This window comes from Mirounga angustirostris, unplaced genomic scaffold, assembly GCF_029215605.1.
Source record: "Mirounga angustirostris isolate CCGP_5_RB_7025 unplaced genomic scaffold, mMirAng1.0.hap1 SCAF_12, whole genome shotgun sequence".
In the NCBI taxonomy this organism is placed as follows: domain Eukaryota; kingdom Metazoa; phylum Chordata; class Mammalia; order Carnivora; family Phocidae; genus Mirounga; species Mirounga angustirostris.
The window spans coordinates 7,479,653-7,500,507 of record NW_026991720.1 but is presented as its reverse complement, the minus strand read 5'-3'; the positions used below and the strand labels follow the sequence as shown (position 1 = coordinate 7,500,507).

General features: G+C 44.6%; 1 protein-coding gene across 4 annotated transcripts in view; it reads left to right on the top strand.

Annotated features, from left to right (window-relative positions):
• Positions 1 to 269: 269 nt before the first annotated feature.
• CUL1 (cullin 1) overlaps positions 270 to 20,855 on the top strand; it is a 101,939-nt gene continuing 81,353 nt past the window's right edge. The window contains exon 1 of one of the 4 annotated variants that reach the window (XM_064575799.1): positions 270 to 293. The gene's annotated coding sequence lies outside the window, so the exon portion shown is untranslated. Of the gene's footprint in view, positions 294 to 636; positions 756 to 873; positions 1,035 to 20,855 lie in introns of those variants that run through there. The other 3 variants (XM_064575798.1, XM_064575797.1, XM_045864105.2) reach the window with 3 other exon arrangements.

Here is a 20,855-nt window from a genome sequence, read left to right as displayed (position 1 = left end):
AAAAAAGAGCTGGTTCAAGGGTTTACACAGGGAAGCCTCGCTGGGCTTTCCTTCGGAAAAGACTTGAGAGAGAGACACACACACACGTAAGCTCAGGCTTCCAGGGACTGAGGGCTAAGGCCTGCAAGTGTAGAGGCTCGAGAACCCGCCACACGTTCTTGGAAGTCTGTGCCTGATTTTCAGGGCCACTTGCCCGTCTCTGACTCGCTCCTCGGCCCGTCGGGGGTGTTGCGGGAGGCCCATTAACCGGTTGTACTCGTGGTTGTGTTCCACGTTGGCTCGGGCTGTGTGTGGTACGTGCGCACAGGGGAGGGGCGGGGGGAGGTGCAAGACCCTCTCTTTCAGGGTGTCTTGGGGCCGTTTCTCCAGGGGCTGCTGCCCCCAACCTCAAAAGGTGACCCCTCCTCGTTAGGTCCGAAGTGGCGGGAAGCCGGGTCTTCGGAGGCTCCCACAGGCGAGGGAGGCTCTAAAACCTGGAGGAGGATCCGGTGCGCCCGGCCGCGGATGGCGCGGGCGCTCGGGGAAGGGGCCACGGGCTTTCAGGTAGAAACGCGCCCCGCTCGCGATCCTCGGCCGGCGCGGGGGGCGACCCCGGGGCAGTGGCCGCGCCGGGCGGCAGGTTTCCGGGCCCCTCCCGCGCCTCGGGCCGGTGTGGAGATGGCGGCGACGGTTTCCCCGCTCCCCCGCCCCGGACGCCGATGGCGGTGCGTTCCGGCCCTCCCCCACCAGCTTCTCCCCTTCGGTAGCCGGAGCCGGTGAGGCCGGGAGGGCGGGGAGCCGAGGAGGAAAGGCGAGAGGGCGGAGGTTGCGTGGTGCAGGCGGCGGCGGCGGCGGCGGCGGGAGGAGGGCCGGCGGGCGGGCGGGCGGGCAGGGGAGGAGGAGGCGGGAGCCGTGTCGCACGCAGCTCCAGGAGGGGCAGCCCCGGCGGCTGAGGGACGCAGCCAGACCTCGGCGGGACGGGGTTTAACCGGGGCCCGGGCTCAGCGATCAGGTGGAGACGTCGCCCGAGCCCTTTAGGCACCAGGGAAATGCGGGTGAGTGGCGGCGGCGGCGGCGCAGGCCCGGGCCGGAGCCGCGGTGTCGCAGTGACGGGGGCCGCGGCGGCCGAGCCCAGGCGCCGGCGAGGCCTGAGCCGCCGAGCCGAGCCGCCGCGGGGCGGAATGGCGGCCGGGCCGGGGGACTCGTGGGCGGAGGACGCTGGGGCGGGAGGGGAGCGAGCGGGGCCGGGCCCTGAGTCACCCCGGCCGGCTCGGGCCTGGCCTGGCCCGGACGCGGGCTCCGAGCGGCCAGGCCTGGACTACGCACTGGGGGGGAAAAAAAGCCCGATTCATCGCGCCCGAGGCGGCGGCCTGGTGGCGCCGGCCTCTCTCCGGGCTGCGGGGCTGGGCTGGCGGGCGGGCGTTCGCGCCGCGCCTCCCCCTTGGCCCCTCTCGTGCGGCGACCCCTCGGGGCGCCCGGGCTCGTGCCCTTTCTCCCCCACCCCCTCGGGACCGCTCGTCCCCTTCCCCGAGCGCCCGCGCCATCTCCCCGACTCGCGCTCTCAAGAAAGTCCTGGGTTCGCGCGCAGGAGGAGCCGCGGAGCCGCGGAGCCGGGCTCTGCTTTCCGGTTCCCTGCCCGCGGCTCTCGGGGTCCCCGCCTGCATTGTTGCGTCTGTGCAGGTCGCTATTATTGGTTAACAGTCGCCCCTTTGCCCCGTGCTCTCGGGGGAGCGGGCCGGGGAGGCGCGCGGGGATGCGAGCGCTGCGGCCGAACGGGACGTAGCCCCCCGGTGCCCGCGAGTCGGGCCGGGCCTCGGCGCGCCCCCGGCCCTGCGCCCGGCGGGAGCGCGCGCTGACCCCGCAGGTAACCCGGGCGCGGGCGGCCGGCGCGGGGCGGGGTCGCCGCGAGCCTCTCTCCGCCGCCTGTGCCGCGCTGTGTTCTGTGGACGAAATGGTTAAGCGAGAGGGAAGTGCTTCATGAACATCCCTTGAGACTGATCCCCAAAGTTAAGGGTTTTCTGTCTTTAGCGAGCTCTTTGCCAAACACCGGATTCTCTTTTCCGATTGGATCACTGGTGTTGCTTTTAGTTCGTACTCGGGGTTAGTGGTAAGTGTGCAAATACGGAATCGCCGTTAACTTACTCAAGTTATTTATTTGCTGTGTGTAATTGTCCTTCCCTGAAGTGGCATTTGAGACAAAGTTAGTGGAGTATATGGTCGCGCTGCTTTGAAATGCGCTTATCGGAGTGACAGAAAGGGAACTAAATTCACTTTTACTTTGAGCCCCGAGTTCCTAGGACCTAAACCTATCCTGACACTCGGCAGCAGTGTGTGCAGTTTTAAGTTTAACACTTCATTTTGTGGCCACCGTGTTTACCCCATTTTCTGAAATCCTGGGGAGTTTCTGGCTTGTGTAGCAAGGTAAGAAATAGTGTTTGAAAAGCAAAACCAGTTGTTTTGTTTTAAAATAAATTTGGACTTTCTTTGTTTAAAAAGGGTTCTTGAATACTAGAATTTTTTTTTTTTTTTTACTAGGAAGTGCTCTTTGTTGCTTTCCATGGTAAGTCAAATAGTCGCATCGCATTTCCAATTCTGAAGTCTAACCCTACTATGCCCATTTTTGGAGGTTTCAGGAGACTGCTCTTTAAGTTTGAGAGGGATGGCTGAATTACTGTGAAAATATTAAGCTTTTTTTCCTCGTTGGCACCATCTTTTAAAAACGACTGTGCTAAAAAGGAAACGAAACACTGTCGCTACACTAGGATTTTAACTTATAATACTCTTCCTCTCTCGGCCACATGCTCAGGTCCTTGCAGCCATGTGTCCCAGTCCTGATGTCTGGGAGGCCACATCAAGAGGCCTAAGGGACACATGAATGGCTGGGCTGATTCTGCTGTTTGCTTCCATATTATAAGCCCTAAGACTCCTTTGCTTCTTGCTGAATATTGTCTTCTAGGGGTAATTAACTTAGTGTTGTCATTACAGCCTTTATACATTTCAGACTATGAATTCCTTGAAGGTAGGGGATATGCCTTATTTTTGCATCTCCAAAGAGGCATAGAACTTGGTACCTGAGTTGTTTTTTTGAATGAATAAATCTGGACTATTTCCCCCAGCGTTTGACCACTTCTGATGTGGGCTGCAGAAAACGTCTTATGCTGGTAAGAATGCAAGTTTTATTATAATTGCTGTTACAGACCCCAGGATCGAATACTGTGCCCCAACAAAAAAATGCTCGGGTTTTCTTTAGCTACGGAAATCCAGGAAAGTGGTAAGAAAACAAGTAGCGAAACTTTAATTAGCTCTTCTTCCTTCAGAACTAGTTTTAAGGTGCAGCTATTTATTTATTTATTTGTTTGTTTGTTTATTTATTTATTTAGCAAAAGAGTGACATATTTTCCCCTGGGTTAAGTATTGCAGCCTTGCTTTTGAAATGCAGTCTTGGTAGCTGAGGCTCTTTCTTCCCTATTGAAGAGCTGGCGCCCACCCGGTGGTGCTACTGGGGTTGGATGTGGCCTCCCTTGAAGGAGAGACTTCTTGGGTCCTTGAGGGCCTTTGTTCAGAAATTTACTCCCAGTATACCCAGCAGACATGCTGTGCCTTTCTTTCAGTGTGGAAAATTAAAATGAATGTACTTTATTTTTTTAAAGATTTTTATTTTTTTAAGTAATCCATCCAGTGTGGAGCTTGAACCCCGAGATCGAGTTGCATGCTCCTCCGACTCAGCCAGCCAGGCGCCCCAAAATGAATGTACTTTAAATTGAGGAGTTGTTACTTGCCATTCTTCAAATTAAAAATGAGGGCCCAAAAAAACTTAGGAGTGTGTTTGTATTTTTCTTTGCTGTTTCAGCCCTGCAGAGTTCCCAAAACCACAGCCCTTGTATCTTCAGCAGCTGAGTCAATCTGGAATAGATAGGATGGCTTTGGGGGACCATGTGCTTGTTTTGAACTTTGTCTTTTACATATGCCTAGAGAAGAGAGTATACCATTTTTAAGGGCCAATTCTAGGTTCACTTTGCTCTTTTTTCTGATACCTGGTACTTTTTCAGTAAAGTGTTTCGGTTGCTTTTCAAAACTGAGAAGTAAACATTAAATGAGGAATCAGATTTGAGTAAAACCCTTAACTTTATTCTGTTTCTAAGGACTTTCAGCTTCCTGTTTATAACATGTACATTCAATAATGCATGCGATAATCAGAATTATGATACTTAATGACGTTACAGTTTTTATTCATACAGATATTTTCCAGCCATATGTATTTTATTTATTCATTCATTTATTTTTGCTTAGGACCTTTTGCATAGAACATTTTGCTTGGTAGAGAAGACCTGGCTGGGGTCTGATTCGAGCTTAACTTTGCTGGGCCTCTGTTTCCTCATTTATAAAATAAGATGGTTTTTAAATGATACTATTTTAAGATTTCTTTAGGCCTTCAGAGTGTGTGGATTCTGTGGGAATGTCATCGCTTTTAGCAGCATTTGAAAAACTGTCCTCTTCTAAAGCATAATCTTACTCATGTTGGAAAAGCTGACTTGTGAAGCCTAAGTTTGATAGTCATTTAAATTTTTTTCCCCTTGGGAAACCTGGATCAAGTAAGCAGAGTCCCCTCACTGGCTTCCACTACTTGCTTCAGCATCACTGTGGTGGTTTCCCGTGCTCTTTTGTCTGCTTCTGCTCTAGCTTCCCCTCTGTCTAGAGTACCATAACCCCTTCTGTCACCTGACAGACTCCTGCTTCTTCCAAAGGGCTCCGCTTAGGCCCTGACTTCTCGTCCCATCCCATCCCTGGGATCCCATGAGGCCCTGCCTGGGTCACTGTCCTAGCACTTTACCCTGTGACTGGACTTGTTGGCTTCTCCCACTAGACAGACCTCCATTAGGGCTGGGAACGTATGATATACATCTGCCCCCTGTGCCTAGCACCCTGCCTGCATCAGTATTCATTTAACTCCTGCTGTGTTCAAGAACAAACACCCACCTGCAATCTTTACCAGACTTCATGAAGTGTAAGTACTGTTGTCTGCTCTACCTTGCAGCGTGTAGGTGGAGAAGCTGAGGCTGTGAGTGGTTAAGGTCAGGCCTCCTAGTAGGTGGTGAGCCTTAAACAGGACAGAGGGACTCCAGAGCTCCAGCTTACAGCCAGACGCTTCCTAAGTGTTTTATATGAAAATGGAAGAGGAGATCAGAATGAAAATGCTTTAATGATTGATAACTGATAATTGATCATTAATGATAATTCATTATGCAGAACTCTGTTGACCACCAAGCCTGAACTTATTCTTCTTGGTCTTTCAGTAACTGGTGTACACTGAAGGAGAGTAATTGGACACTGGTGGGATAGAAATGAACAGTTCTGGAACTTCGAACTGTCGTTGAATTGGGTGTGATGTGATTCATTGGCCTTGCAAAAATTTATAAAACCATTTTAAGACTATTCAGATCTAACAAGTTGCAATTTTTAAAAAGGTCTGTGTGAGAAAATATTTTGGAAAACAGGTTGTATGAAATGTGTGCAACCATTTAAAATCTGTGTGCATAAAGTGTGTATGCACTCATGAAGACATTTTTTTTTTAACTTTTTTAATTTATTTATTCATGAAAGTCAGAGAGAGAGGCAGAGGCAGAGGGAGAGAAGCAGGCTCCCTGCCTAGCAGGGAGCCCGATGCGGGACTCGATCCCAGGACCCTGGGATCATGACCTGAGCCGAAGGCAGACGCTTAACCATCTGAGCCACCCAGGCGCCCCTCATGAAGACATTTAAAGTAGTACAAAAATGTTGTAATTTTAGGGTGGTGAACTTGTGTGCTTTTTAATGTCTTCTTTAAAATTTTTTTAAGAAACAAAAGATAATACAAATAATCTTAGGATGGTGAAGGCCTCTCCCAGCACAACACCAGAAGTGGGAACTGTAAAGGAAAAAAAAATCAGAATTATTAAGCTCCTGTATGCTAAAATGCCATAAAGAGAATAAGGGCAAGTGGCAAACTGAGAGAAATACTGTGACTTAGAAGCAGTTTAACTTTCCTTACTATAAAAAGAGGGCTTGTAAACCAAGGGGATAAAAGAAGGAGCAGGAAACATGAAGAAAGTTTCAGCTTCACCAGCAGTACTCCTAGAAATGCCAATCAGTGAGATACTGGTCTTAAAATTTTGGGCCTAGATTAAAAAATAAACCACTTCTGGTGAGGGTATGGAGAAATGAGCCCACTCATATGTTGCTAGAAAGAGTAATTTAGTATGACCTTTCTGAGAGAAATATGTGACAAACGCTTACAAAATATGTGTGCCCTTTGAAATAGCTAATCTGCTAAAGTTTAGTCTAAGAGAAACTGATTAGTAGATTAATACTTTGTCATGAGAATACTTATTTAACACCTCTGAGCATGTGTTTTCAGTTTTTTGCTACTAACGGTAATTATTTCCTCATTTTTAGATAAATTTGCATTTCTGTAATACTGTATTTAATGATTATTCAGTGAATATTAAATGACAGAAACATACTATAAAGCAATAAATGTAATGTCTAAAATTTTAGGTTGTTGGTATGTGAGTATATACATTTAAAAAAAGGGCGGGGATCCTAAACCAAAAAGTTAGTAGTGATTATCTCTGAGCAGTGGATTTATGGGTTATTTTAGTTTAGTCTTGTTTTCATTTTTTCTCCAGTTTTCTACAGTGCACATGTATTTATAGTACAGTGAAGTAATTGATAGAAACAACCCAAAAAAGGCCAGTAGAGCCAGTGGGACTCCTTGCCAGTGAGGTGTTTCTGCTTGGTGTCATGCTGAAAGGGCTTCGGTGTTGGCTTTGCGAGCCGTCCCTGTGCGGGCGTGCTGGCCCGGACCGTTGGGTGTGTGAGGGCAGGGCCGCCTGATTGTCCCCCCGGCCCTCCCCCCCCTGACCCCCGCGTTCTTCAGGTCCCCTCAGATTTCATGCTCTTCCTGAAACCCTCTTAATCTCATGAAACTCATTTATGTTTTGATATTTTATTGGAACACCGAATTCCATACTGACCAATTGTCTTGAGTATGGAAGCTTCCTTTTCTTAGTGACACTGTGAACTTCCTATCCTTTTTTTGCTTACTTGATAACTCCTAGTAATAGTAGGTGCATTTTTAGATTGAATGTGTAAATCTATTGTCGTTGTGCTTCATATAAATTTGCTAAAAACTGTGCTCGCTTCGGGAGTACATATAATAAATTTGCTAAAAATTGGAAGAAAAATTTTTTGGCACACCTTGTGCTGTAGCTTGGAAAATTGAAACGTTACCATTGACTTAAGAAATGTATTCTAAATGACAAATGAGGAATGCCGTTGGAATGATGCGGAAAGTGGTGCACAGAAGTACGGCACCAAATGCCAGGAATAAAATGGTCTTTTACTATGTAGAAATTAGTTAACCATATACTAAGTGAAATAGTTAAGTGTGCCCGAGGAGCTGCCGAAAGGCCGGGGCTCAGCCACCCCTGCAGGGTGGAAGGAGGCCTGCTTTGGCCAGACCGGGGGGGACGTTTGGCTTGCGGGAAGGTGGAGAAGAGAAAGTCCAGGAGTGGTTTCTTCTAACTTCCACCATGTTAAAGATTTAAAATCCATGAAAAATTTCCTTGCAGGTCCATCTTACATGTAATAATACCACTATTTACTCAGCACTTAGGATGTGCCAGAAATCAGGCCAAACCCACGCTGGTAACTTTGGAGCTGCTCCCCCTCAGCTTTCTGCTTCTTGCCTCACTTTGGACAGAAGCCTTTTTTCTATGTTCCTGGTTGATGATAGCCAAGGACACGGTGCCGGAACATTTTACGAGTGCTCAGGGACTCCCCCAGTCAGTGTCTCTCCTGATTGATATGGTGAAGACTCCCAACAGGGGGACCCAGAAAACACAAAGCCAGGGAAGGCTTAGTGATGCTGAAGATACTCAGGCTGTTGAGCACTTTGCCCAGAGCCCTCCCTTTGGCGGTACCTTCATAAATGTTCTGTGTGTAGGGGACTTTGCCGTGTACGGGTTGTTTTGTCATGTCGACAGTTTAGCTGGGGCGTTTCTCTGGTGAGGCATATCGCACATATAATCACTCTTTTTTTTTTTTTTAAGATTTTATTTATTTATTTGAGAGAGAGAGAATGAGACAGAGCACATGAGAGGGGGGAGGGTCAGAGGGAGAAGCAGACTCCCCGCCGAGCAGGGAGCCTGATGCGGGACTCGATCCTGGGACTCCAGGATCATGACCTGAGCCGAAGGCAGTCGCTTAACCAACTGAGCCACCCAGGCGCCCCATATAATCACTCTTATATGGTGAAGCTTCCTATGCCTTTTTTTGTTCATTTTTTGGTCACTATTTTTATAATGAAGGTGCTCAGCTTTACAACACATTTACTACTCCACATGTTACTGCATTTTCAGTATTTTTATTTGTTTGTTTAGAACAATATTTGCCCGTCTGTGTTCGCTGTTTGGAGCTGAGGGGGAGCGGCTCCAAAGTTACCAGCGCTCCACCCTCCCGCAAGGTATGAGGGTGGGAGGGAAGATCTGTGCATAAATAAATTTAGGAAATGCTGGGTTGCATATTGAGGGACCTTTAATATGTTAATATATGTTGCCGTTATGGGGAGATCTAGATCTTACAGGGGATTTATGTCTTACAGGGTGTGTATGTCTGTATACATATGAGGTGTACCCTTAATTTAACGTAGCCTTAGAGGGAAGAGAACCCTATTACCATATTAAGGAACGCATTTTGTTTTGTAGAACACATACTGATTTTAGAACCATAGAATGAAAAATATGTGCCTTGCAGTAGCAAGTAGTAGTAAATCGACGTGTTCATTTTTGTTCCGTCTTTGGTGAAGCACTCTGATTGAGTCTGGAAATGCTTGTGTTTGGAGCAATGTGGGAAGTGACGTAGAGACTGCAATCCTAATGAATACAGTTAGATGTGTAGTTGTCTAGAAACGATTTCTGCTTCACTTTATTCCATGTCTGAATCCTAAATGCTGTTACAGAAGTAGCTGAAAAAAAATTTTTAAGTGCATGGATTAGCATTAATCTATAATCACTGCTGAGGAACACCAACAAATCAAAGTGTATCACTCACATTTTCTTGGTGGTGTCGTATTAAAAGTACTTTAAAACCTGGAAAATAATGGTTTATGACATTAACTACAAAGATATTTCAAAAAATATTTTTTTTCTTTAAAACTCTTAACTCTGGACTAGAAAAACATTTCAGTCCACTGAAAACCAGACTTCATGTCTCTTTATTCTCCTAGATTTTTCCCTGGTGTGTGACATTGGTTCTCCTGCACTTCCAGCTCCGTGGTTTCCAGAGCGTGAACAGTGTTCCCGGAAACATCAGATTCGTTTGGGAAGGTCCATTTTCTGGAGCATTTCGGCCTCTTTAAGGAGGGGGATGCAACATGCAGTGATTCCAAAGTTCTCGGAGGGGTCACCCTTTTTCTTCCTGAAAGATCTCTTGATATTAGAGACTACTTTGCTCTCCTAGTTCTTTTTTTTTTTTTTTTAAGATTTATTTATTTATTTGAGAGAGAGAGAATGAGAGAGAGAGAACACCTGAGAGGGGATAGGGTCAGAGGACGAAGCAGACTCCCCGCCGAGCAGGGAGCCCGATGCGGGACTCCATCCCGGGACTCCAGGATCATGACCTGAGCCGAAGGCAGTCGCTTAACCAACTGAGCCACCCAGGCGCCCTGCTCTCCTAGTTCTATCTTTTCTTCTCCCAGTGGACATTTAGGAGATCCCTCTTTGACTTGATTCTCTGTTCTAGTTGATTCTGCTGTCGGGCCTTCCAGTTTTGTTTGGCTTGAAGCAGTTGTGATGGTTCTAACTGTTGGCTCACTGGCCTCCCGCTGAGCTTCCCTTGGTCATCCTCCTGACTGTCCTTGGGGCTTTCTGTCTGGCTGCCCTGCCCTGACTTCCGTCTCCGCTTGCCCCAGGCTCCTCTCTTGCTCGGTAAGCTGAGTCCAACTTCTCTCTTGATAGCATTGTATCTGAGACTTCAGTATGTTCCTCTCGTGTCCATATTTAATGCACCCCCAGTCTTACCAGTTCTTTCTTCAAAATGCTCTGTACTCCCACCTTCTTTTCTGGTTCTAGCACCAGCTTCCTATTGCCTTTACCTCCTCGCGCTGCTTCACCTGTATTCAGGATCTGCTGGGGGTTTGGTGACTAGAGCCTGACCCGGTGGGTATTTGAGTCACCGTGATTTGGTAGAGCGGGCTCTGCTTTTGGTTCTTGACGGCCCTTTACCTCGCAATCCCATCCCCTCCGCAGAAGCTCAGAACAGTACTGCCAGTCCAGCCCCGGGCACAAAACTAGCTCGCTGCCTGGCGCACTTGACAGCAGGCTGCTTGGGTGGGTTTCTGGCTGTTTGTCCTGCCCTGGTTCTTCAAACTGGGAGTATGATTTCTATAATAAAACTTAATGGAATTTCAATAAACCAAACCAATTTGGGGGACTTCTTTTAACTTTGAGATTTTATCTGCAATGTAGAAATTTTCTTTTGGTAAGACTGATTTTTGAAAAACGTCAATGGTGAAAGAATTCAGACTAATCAACAAGCCATGTTACAGTAAAATTTCCTTTTGAACGTCTAGATGTGGTGTAAGGTAAACATCCACATTGCTTTTTTTGGTAGATATATTAGGGGTGTGTGTGTGTTTGTAACTAGGACAGTAGATTCCCTTAATAGTTGTAGTGAAAAGTAATTTTAAAACATACTCAGATGACTCCTTTGGCAGCAGTGAACTACGGTTTCACATTAAAAAGAGGATTTTTTTTTTTTTCAAAATGCGGAGGAGAGGGTTTTGTTCTATTGAAGGTGTTAGTATAGACTAAGTGAATACGTCCATACTGTGTGTGGTCTGAAAAAAGATTAATCCTAAAATGTGCTTCTTTCTATAATTCGTTTTACTTATACCTTGCATAAGTTGGTTTCTTTGCAAAGTGTTGATGTGTAAGTTTTATTTTAGAAAATTGAGTTGTTTGTGAAACCCAAGCCCTCTGAAGTGTCCTTTTTTTTTTTTTTTTTTTAAGATTTATTTGAGAGAGCGTGCGCATGGGGGGAGGGGGAGAGGGAGAGAAAGAGAATCTTAAGGAGGCTTCATGCTCAGCACAGAGCCTGACATGGGGCTCCATCTCACCTGAGATCATGACCTGAGCAGGAACCAGGAATCGGATGCTTAACCAACTGAGCCACCCAGGTGCCCCCTTTTTTCATATTTATGTGTGGGTTTTAATTATTGTAGAAGTGCAAGAGAAGCACTTTGATATTTCTTTTGCCCCTAAATAACCACCTACAAAATCACCAGTTTTATGTTGACTACAAAAACCAGTTGTACACCCTATAGAGAAATTCATTACAAATTTTTGCAACTAGAAAGAAATATCTTGACTCTGAGCAGTTGTGTTTTTTTTGTTTTGTTTTTTTAAAGTGAAAATGCTAGGAGCTTAAACCTGTTTCAGAATCCTCTTAGGGGAAGCTGGTATTTTGGGTTTACCACATTTTCCCCTTTGTTATGGATATGGCCAGATTGTTTTGAGTCAGGGTGGGGAGCAAGATTTAAAAGAAAAAGAAAAAAAGCCCCCTCTCACCTGCCTCCAAAGAAACCCAACCCTCTGTTACTGAATTTATCATCAAATGGCATGTTTTCATGAGGTTAGAAGATGTACTCAAATAATTGACAGACTGAATTTAATTTTACATTTGATTGACTCAACGCCCTGGTTTAAATACACATAGTTGTGTATTATGTATCCTCACCATACCTTTTCCCCGATGTTTATAATGTCAGGAAATATAAGTACTTGATGTTGTAGTAGCTACCAAGGACTTTTTCAGCAAGCTTTTTATCTGGTGCAGCAACTGAACATGTGCACTGAACATGTGGGTCCGCCTGCAGATCTCCGGCAGGCAGGCGGACCCACAAGAGCAATAGCTGGTATTAAGCTCCTAGTAACCCTAGTAATCAAGACCATTGTCCACGCACTGGGAGCGGTTCACCTAAAGGAGGATTCTTGATTTCTCTTGGTATCTTCAGGAAGGTGAATAAACTGTGTTAGAATGTATTCAAAACAAATCAAAATATAAAAGCTGTAAACCAGAGTGTTGAGGTAGGACTATTTATCCTTTTTTTTTTTTTTTATTGAGGAGTGGGGGAGGGAGAGAGAGAATCTTAAGCAGGCTCCACACCCCCACTGCCCGCCAGCATGAGCTCAATCTCAAGACTGAGATCCTGACCTGAGCTGAAATCAAGAGTTGGGCGCTTAACTGACTGAGCCACCCAGGCACCCCCGTTTATTACCCTTTTTTGAACCAATTTGTCGTGAAATGGGAAGTGTCTTTGAAAGTTCACTTAGCCAGGGAAAATTGCTGACCGGAATTTTTGACTCAGGGTTGAATTATTTTTTTTTAAGATTTTTTTTTAAGTAATCTCTACCCCCCCAGCATGGGACTTGAACTCATGACCCTGAGATCAAGAGTTGCATGCGCTACAGATTGAGCCAGCCAGGCGCCCTCAGAGTTGATTTTTTAGTATAAGTGGCAAGAGAAGTGATGATTGAAAAAACCCAGATTAGGTGACTGTCTTGTTCCCTTAGAGACGGGGTGGCTTTCAGTCTGCTCATTTAGCAGGTATTATTTCAAGGTTTAGCACTCACCAACTAGAGGGCAAACTGTTCACACACGCGGAGAATTTGGAAATTAGTTGAACGGCATTGTGGGAACTATGAGTTGAAACTTCATTTAAATGAAAGTTACGGCTATTGTGGTAAAATAATGCACCCTTTACCAAAGCAGCCCTCGTGCATGAACCTTTCCAGGAGCGGGCGGCACGTGATCATGCCTCCCCAGCTGACAGTTTGTGTCTACATACACCCCCTCAGTGGCCTGAACATGTTTCCTGTACCACCAGTATCCTGGTCATTTCAGGAGGGAATCGTGCCTTGTGGTTTGTGTTTGTGTATCTGTGTTAGTCTGGGTCCTGAAAATGCTGTGGCACCGAGACAGAAATTTCTTGGGTGCTGGTGAGCAGTGAAAGCTCTTTAGTAGTGGGCTTTTCCAAACTTAGTGGATTCAATATGACAGAAGCTCACCCATTAACTAGTAAGATAGATAAGAAAGATTTTTCAAGCCAGTATTTTAAAGCATTCTGTTAAAACAAGCCTATTTGGTAATAAAATGAAAGATTCAGATAAGTCTTAAGAATGAGATTTCAAAGAAAATATGAACCTCTGGCAACTGCTTCTGGCCTTATCCCCAGGTCCATCAGAATACAAAGCTCCCACCTTCTTATGACAGATACTTTCGTGGGAATCTTTGGAAAGTACCACCCTTGGTATTATCCGTTATCAAGGATATTCAGAAATTTTCAGGCAACATTAATTTACCTCTTTTTGACTTAAAAGATAAGCATGCTAACTTTGACATTTCTCCCCTGAGAAGTTTTTGTTGTGTTTTAAATTTAAGTACCACTGTTAGGATTATCAGGGCACGTGATAACCTTTGTAGAAGTGTTACTACGAATAGTAGTGAGTGCTTACTATGTGCCAGGTGCTCTTCTAAATATTTTATTTACATAACTCACCTGGTCCTTTCAACAACCTTGTCAGATAGGTACTGTTATTATCCCCATTACAGATAATTATAGGCACAGAAGGTAAGGAATCTTCCCAAGCCCACAGAGCTAGTGAGTTGCTAAGCTAGAATGTTGAAGTCCCACAAACATCCACATACATTTATATATTTTTATATTAAGTACAGTATTTGAAAAAGTCCTGTCCATGTGTAATGTTGATCCATGCTTCCTGAATTGTTTCTACAATAAGAAACACATTTTGTGGGAGAACCCCAGACACCCACAGGCATAACTGAAATAAAAGATACTGAGCAGGGGCACCTGGGTGGCTCAGTCGTTAAGCATCTGCCTTCGGCTCAGGTCATGATCCCAGGGTCCTGGGATCGAGCCCCACCTCAGGCTCCCTGCTCCACGGGAAGCCTGCTTCTCCCTCTCCCACTCCCCCTGCTTGTGTTCCCTCTCGCTGTGTCTCTGTCAAATAAATAAATAAAACCTTAAAAAAAAAAAAAGATACACTGAGTAATACTACTTGTTGTGTTCTATGAGCTCTTTTTTTCTATTTCACCTTTTTAAAAAGTTCCAATTGCCGTTTACTAAGTTGATGTCACGATTCACACATTATGGAATTGCAGTCCTCAATTTGAAAAACATCTATGTAGATAATCCTGACCAAATGTAATACCATTTTTCTTTGTTTTAAAGTGAGTGAAAATGCTTGGAAACAAAATACATGCCAGTGCCAGGTGAGAGCCTTGAGTAAATGTGCTTTGTGCCAAAGCTGAAATTCGGTCTTGAGCAGTGGAAGCTAGTTTCTGTGGACAAACCCATGCGTCTGTACTGCACCTGTTAAGTAGTCAGTGCCTGGTCTTCTGCAGGTTTCCAGGTTTTCTAAAGCACTGCCCTAGTGAAGCTCAGGGTGCCCTGCTTGGAGGTCACGTGGTAATTAAAGTAGGAAGGGTCTATATGCTGACTGAATTGAGGTTCCGTTACGTGGATTTTTAGGATTTAAAAGGACTCTCGTGTTAATTGTTCAAGTACCCAAGCCTAAGAGCAAAAATTGTTTAATTCTGAAGATGTTCATGGGAGAAAATTCTGTACTTACATCTGAAATTTCTCATAATTACAAAATCGTGTGTGAATGTGTTGGGGAATGAATTGAATTAGCATGTGCATATATTTATATAATTAGAAAGACAAAGATTGAACACGAGAAGGCAACTATATTAATTCATTTAGTATGAGGTTGAGAGCCTGCTAATTTCAAACCTCTGCTGGTGTTTAGAGAGTGAGAGAAGGCAGAGAGAACCAACCGGGAAACTTGAAATCCCTTTGCCCCACGCTGGTGGGTTCTGGCCTTGTTTCTCAGCTTTTTAAAGCCATCAGTTTTACATTTTTTATGGCTGGTTTCAATAATTGTTTTCATAATCCTGCATAAATTCTATCCATCATACAAATGTTGTATCCTCTACACACACACACACACACACACACACAGTTTCTGTGCCAGGAGAAAATGAAAGGACATGTCAACAATCATGCTGCAGCCTCTCTCTTTACTTTGTAGTAGTTCTGTGTGCTGATTGGCCGAGCGGGCTTCTCTGTCGGTTTTTGTTTAAGTACCATCGGGGATTCACATGTGTTCTTAAAATCCTTGGAGTAGTAAGTTGACCAGTATTTCTGGAGCACTTGGAATGCGCCAGAGCCTTGTGCTTGGTGCTGAGCATTCAACTGTGAACAGGGTGCCTGCCCTCCAGCCACAGAATAGTCCTGGGAGAGATGTTCTGTTGACAAAGAAGGACCTTTCGTTATCGTTACCTTTTCTGTTTTTATAGTAACAGAAGTGTAAAATTCATTCATTGAAACCTCTGTTACTCAAATAACAATAATGAGCAAAATAGCCTTATTTTGAGTTCAGGAAAATAAGCAAATATAATATTTGATATATGCTTTTGGTTTACTCATGTTTTCCAGATTATAAAATACAGGTGTATTTCATGAGTGAAATATAAAAATAAAAAATGAGCCTCTACTTCATTTTTTTTCCCCCAAAGACTTATTTTTTTTAGAGCAGTTATAGGTTCACAGCAAAACTAAAGAGAAAGGTACAAAGATTCCCCATGTACCCCTGCCCCCCACATCCAGCCCCTCACCCTGTTATCAGCATCTTGCACCAGGGTGGTACATTTGTTAAAATCTACGAACCTACACTGACACATCATAATCACCCAAAGTCTGTAGTTTAGGACATTAGGGTTCACACTTGTGAAGTACATTCTATGGGTTTGGACAAATTTATAATGACATGCATCCACCATTATAGTATGATGCAGGGTATTTTCACTGCCCTAAAAATCCTATGTTCTGCCTGTTTATCTCCCCCCCACCCCAAATCCCTGGCAACCACTCTGACCTTTAAACGGTCTCTGTAGTTTTGCCTTTTCCAGAATGTCATATGGTTGGAATCATACAGCATGTAGCCTCTTGAGATTGGCTTCTTTGACTTTATGATATGCCTTTAAAGTTCCTCTGTGTCTTGGCTTGATAGTTCATTTCTTTTTATTGAAGAGTAATACTGCATTGTCTGGGTGGACCACAGTTTATTCATGCATTCGTCTACTGAAGGACATCTTGGTTGCTTCCAGCTTTTGGCAATTATGAATAAAGTTGCTGTAAACATCCTAGCACAGATTTTTTTGTGGATGTGAGTTTTCAACTCCTTTAGGTAAATACCCAGCAGTGGATCTTACGGTAAAAGTATGTTTAGTTTTCTAAGAAACCACCAGACTGTCTTCCAAGATGGCTGTACCATTTTGCATTCCTACCAGCAGTGTTTGAGGGTTCTTGTTGCTCCAGATTTTTGCCAGCATTTGGTGGTGTCCATGTTCCAGATTTTGGCTGTTCTAGTAGGTGTGTGGTGGTATCTCATTTCAGTTTGCATTTCCCTGATGACACATAATGTGGAACATTCTTTCATCTGTTTGTTTGCCATCTGTATATCTTCTTTGGTAAGGTCTTTGGCCCATTTTTTAACCAAGTGGTTCTCTTACTGAGTTTTAAGAGGTTTTTATATATGTTGGTTAGCAGTCCTCTATAAAATGTGTCTTTTACAGATACTTCTCTCACCTGTGGCTTGTCTTCTCATCCTCTCAACATTCAGGTGTCCCACTCCACTTTTATTTTTAAGGAAGGTTTTACAAATACTACATGAATAATGTTCATCATATTAAAGATGTCCTTGTATTTATGTATTTAATGGGTTTTAATCATTTTCTGGCTAAAATCAGTTGAATTAGATGGGTCTTTAAAGATGACCTACCCCTGGGGTGCCTGGGTGGCTCAGTCGTTAAGCATCTGCTTTCAGCTCAGGTCATGATCCCAGGGTCCAGGGATCGAGCCCCGCATGGGGCTCTCTGCTCCACGGGAAGCCTGCTTCTCCTTTTCCCATTCCCTCTGCTTATGTTCCTTCTCTCGCTGTGTCTCTGTCAAATAAATAAATAAAATCTTTAAAAAAAAAAAAGATTACCACCTTTACTATATTTTAGAGGGAAGAAAGCAAGCTATCATTTGGGGAAGTTCTACTGTGTACCAGGCATAGAACTAGGCATTTTGACATCTGATGTCTCTAAATCTCCAGTTGGTATTTGGGCCTTTAATTTAAAATGAGTTAACAGAATTAGAACTGTCATTATTGAAGGAACCAACTGTTGGCTTCTCAGTGAATCTGATTAGCGATGCCCACTGGATTTTGGTTCTCTGTAGTGTCTCTTTTAGTGGTTGGCATAGTATTTTCTCAGTCCCAGCTGGGGGTGATCTGCGTTGGGGAGTCATCTTGATGAGATTGCCAGAGGAACCCATGGTAGAGGGCAATAGGAAGCATGAATGCAGGCAGAATATAGTCAACTTTATATCAGACTTTGAATTCAGGGTTACATTAAGTTCAACTGTAAGACCCGCAAAGAAGTTTTACTAGGAGACCACTGTTGTAAATAATTATTGTCGGTTGTACTTTATTTTTTAATAAGGTATGTGGTTTGTTTTGGAAGCTGAAGCATGATAGTTGTCATGTCCATTTTCAATGATAAGTCTGTAATATTTATGCCTGTATGCTGGATTTAGAATTTAACAGGAAAGTTCATGCCTTGCTCACACTTTGATTCTGCCATGGTGAATGGGGGTCATAAGTGAGCACATATCCCAGCTAGTGCAGGAACCCTCGTGTGACGCCAGATACCGCGAGAAGCAGGCTGCTGTTGGACCTCGTAGCGGCATGGAGTCCAGCATTGTCTCACATCGCTTCCACCTGGCTGTAGCTTGGCTTCTACTCTTCATTTATGAAGACCACCTTTTCCTGGAACTGCCGCCATCAGTGACTTCCTCCCCATAGACCTTTTCCTTGATTTATCCCAAGGCTTTGACACGGTCAAGGACGAGATGTTTCATAAAACTGTCCTCCTCTGGCTTCTGTTTCCTGGCTTTCTGCTCCTCCTTACCTGGGGGTTCCCTGCCTCTTGCAGCACTTTTTTGGGGGGACTCATTTTCCCTGTGCTCTTTAAATAGAAGCTTCAGTCCTCATCTTTATTAAGTTCTTATGCTTTGAAGATTTTATCTGTGTCGATGCAAACAACTTACTTTTTTATGAATTACTGAATTCATTTTTTCAGGTGTGATTTCCTTTGGGTTATAGTTCTGTATTTTTAAATCGCCTTGGGTATTTTCATTCTGGTGTTATTTTTTAAAATCACATTCACATTCATTTTCCCTCTAGATTTAGGCTTCTTAACATCTCTCTCAATAACATCACCTTTCTCTCATGAGGTGGTTTCTCTTTAACTCCCTTTAACCCCTGGGGTTTTGCCAGCATGAGAACTTTTTCAGTGAGTGTTGAATTTAGTGATATTAAAAATTTCATGTAGACAGATTTACGAGTGTCTGGATGATCACCATTTCACCTAGAACTGCCGTGAGACTTTGTGCTTATAAGTTCGTATTTATTTACAATTATAGTGTTGAGCCTCTGGCTGGCTCAGTCGGTTGAGCATGCGACTCTTGATCTTGGGTCATGAGTTTGAGCCCCACGCTGGGTGTGGAGCATACTTAAAAAAAGAAGTACTTTACAATTATATTGTTGTCAGGTGATTACCTAAAGCAGAGGGTATAATATTTTGATAACTTTTTTAATCATGAAAGATGTCAAATAAAGTATAGCAAACATGTCTACCACCGAGAATTTGTTAACATAACACGTTAGTGTATTTAACATTATTTCCTACTTGAGATCTGAGTTTTATAACTACTGTAATTCCGAAGTATTGATGAACATACTGTCAATAACTGGCAAAGAATAATGAAAATATCTGCATTTCTTGGTACATTCAGAGGTATTGCTAAAATTACTGTGATCTGTTGCCTACATTCATGATTGGAGGAATTGCCCAGTTTCAGCTAGAGTTTAGTGAAAAATAAATGTAATTTTTTCCCATCTGTAATCACAATGCCCCTGAACTCTGTCCATGACCCACACTGAAGTCTCACCTCCACCCTCCCCCATAAGGAACATTTTCATTAGTTTTTGGTTTATCCTCCCCCTTTTTTTTTTCTATTTGAAAAAGAAAAATGTATCTGTAAGTGCATGTTGGTATTTACTCCCCTCGTGCACAAAAGGAGCCGTGCTTTTTTCAGTTAATGCGTACGCTGAGACCTCCCTGTGTTACCCGCCAGCCAGCGGAGGTCGCCGCCTGCCTTCGTCACAGCACAGTGCTCCACTGCGTGGACATGCCATCCTTCAGCCCGGTCCCCTGGTGAGGGATTTTAGGTGGATTTTCGGGCTCTTGCAGTGACTGAACTCGAGTTTACAACCTCTTGTGGGTTCGGGCCAGTTTATTCCGGGGATAAAGTGCTAGAAGTGCAGTTGCGGCTCAAAGGGTAACAGCATCTGTGAGGTGGTCAGACACAGCCGAGTGACTGTTTGGGTCACGGAGTGTCCCATCAGCAACAGCTAAGTTGTTCTGAATCTTCAGTGCAAGGTCTGCCAATTCTGGAATCCAGAGATCAATTTTGGGAGGTTAGAAAGTACAAGATTGAGAGGCAGGCCTTGCCAGGCCCCGTTCGTTCCTCCCTGTGCACCCATTTGCGGTGCCTCCGCTCCCGCAGTACCTGCTGACGGTGGGGGGCTTTGGCGGCTGGCCTGTCTTTCCCCATTGCGGGGAGTTGAGGTCCAGCCGCCCTCTCAGCTCGGATCACCTCCGGGTTTGTTTCTCTACCTGTAAGTCCTTTTTGATCCCAGGTCCACAGAGCTGTCCGGCTGACGTCTCCAGAGTCCCATCACACGTGTGGCTTCCCTGCTCAGAAACCTTCCAGAGCCCTGCTGCCCCCACAGAACAAAGGCCTGGCGTCCTGTGCCTGCACACTCACTCTCTGCCTCTGCACACCCCTCACCCATCCTCGCGCCATTCGTTTTTCTGCTTTGTGCCCTTCATCCCTTGTGAAACACCCTTCCTGTTTTCTCTTGCTGTTCAAATCCTGTTCATCCCCGAGAAATGGTTCAAAGCCCACATCTTGTGAAGCCGCCTTGATCCTTGCAGCCAGGATGATATCTTTCAGACCCGCTGAGCTCATATTGCAGTTTTTGTCTTTGTCTTTCATGTGGCAGTAAATCATGTATGCCATGGGACATCTCCTCTAGTACCTTCAGCTCAGCTAAGCCTTTTAAGTTACATTTTCACTTGTTCATATATGTTGCAGGGGAATATAAGCCCCTCTATTGGCAACATCTTAAATAGCAGTTCTGAAAGTACGCTTGGGTAGAACACTCAGTGATACTGCTCTTTGTGCTGAGGGGCCTACTTGTGCGGAACCTGGTCATCCTGTAGAGAGATCCATTCCTTTTTTGTGAATGAACTGAATTTGACCCATAAAAATTTATAGCTAGCATGCTTTAAAGATGCCTTTTTTTTTCTTAACAGCTTTATTGAGGTACAATTCACATGCCATAAAGTTCAGTTGTTTTTAATGTATAATTCAGTGATTTTTAGTAAAAGCTACTGGGTTGTGCAGCCACCACATGATCAATTTTAGAACCTTTCCGTCACCTAGAAAAGATCCCGTATACCTATTTGCGGTCACTCTCCATCCCCAGCCCCAGGCAAGCACCACTCTATTGCCTGTCCCTAGGGCTTGCCTGGTCTGGACATTTCATGTAATAAAGGGAATCACATAATGTGTGGTATTTTGCATCTGGTTTTCGCAGCACGATGTGTTTGAGGTTCATCTGTGCTGTACCGTAGCACAT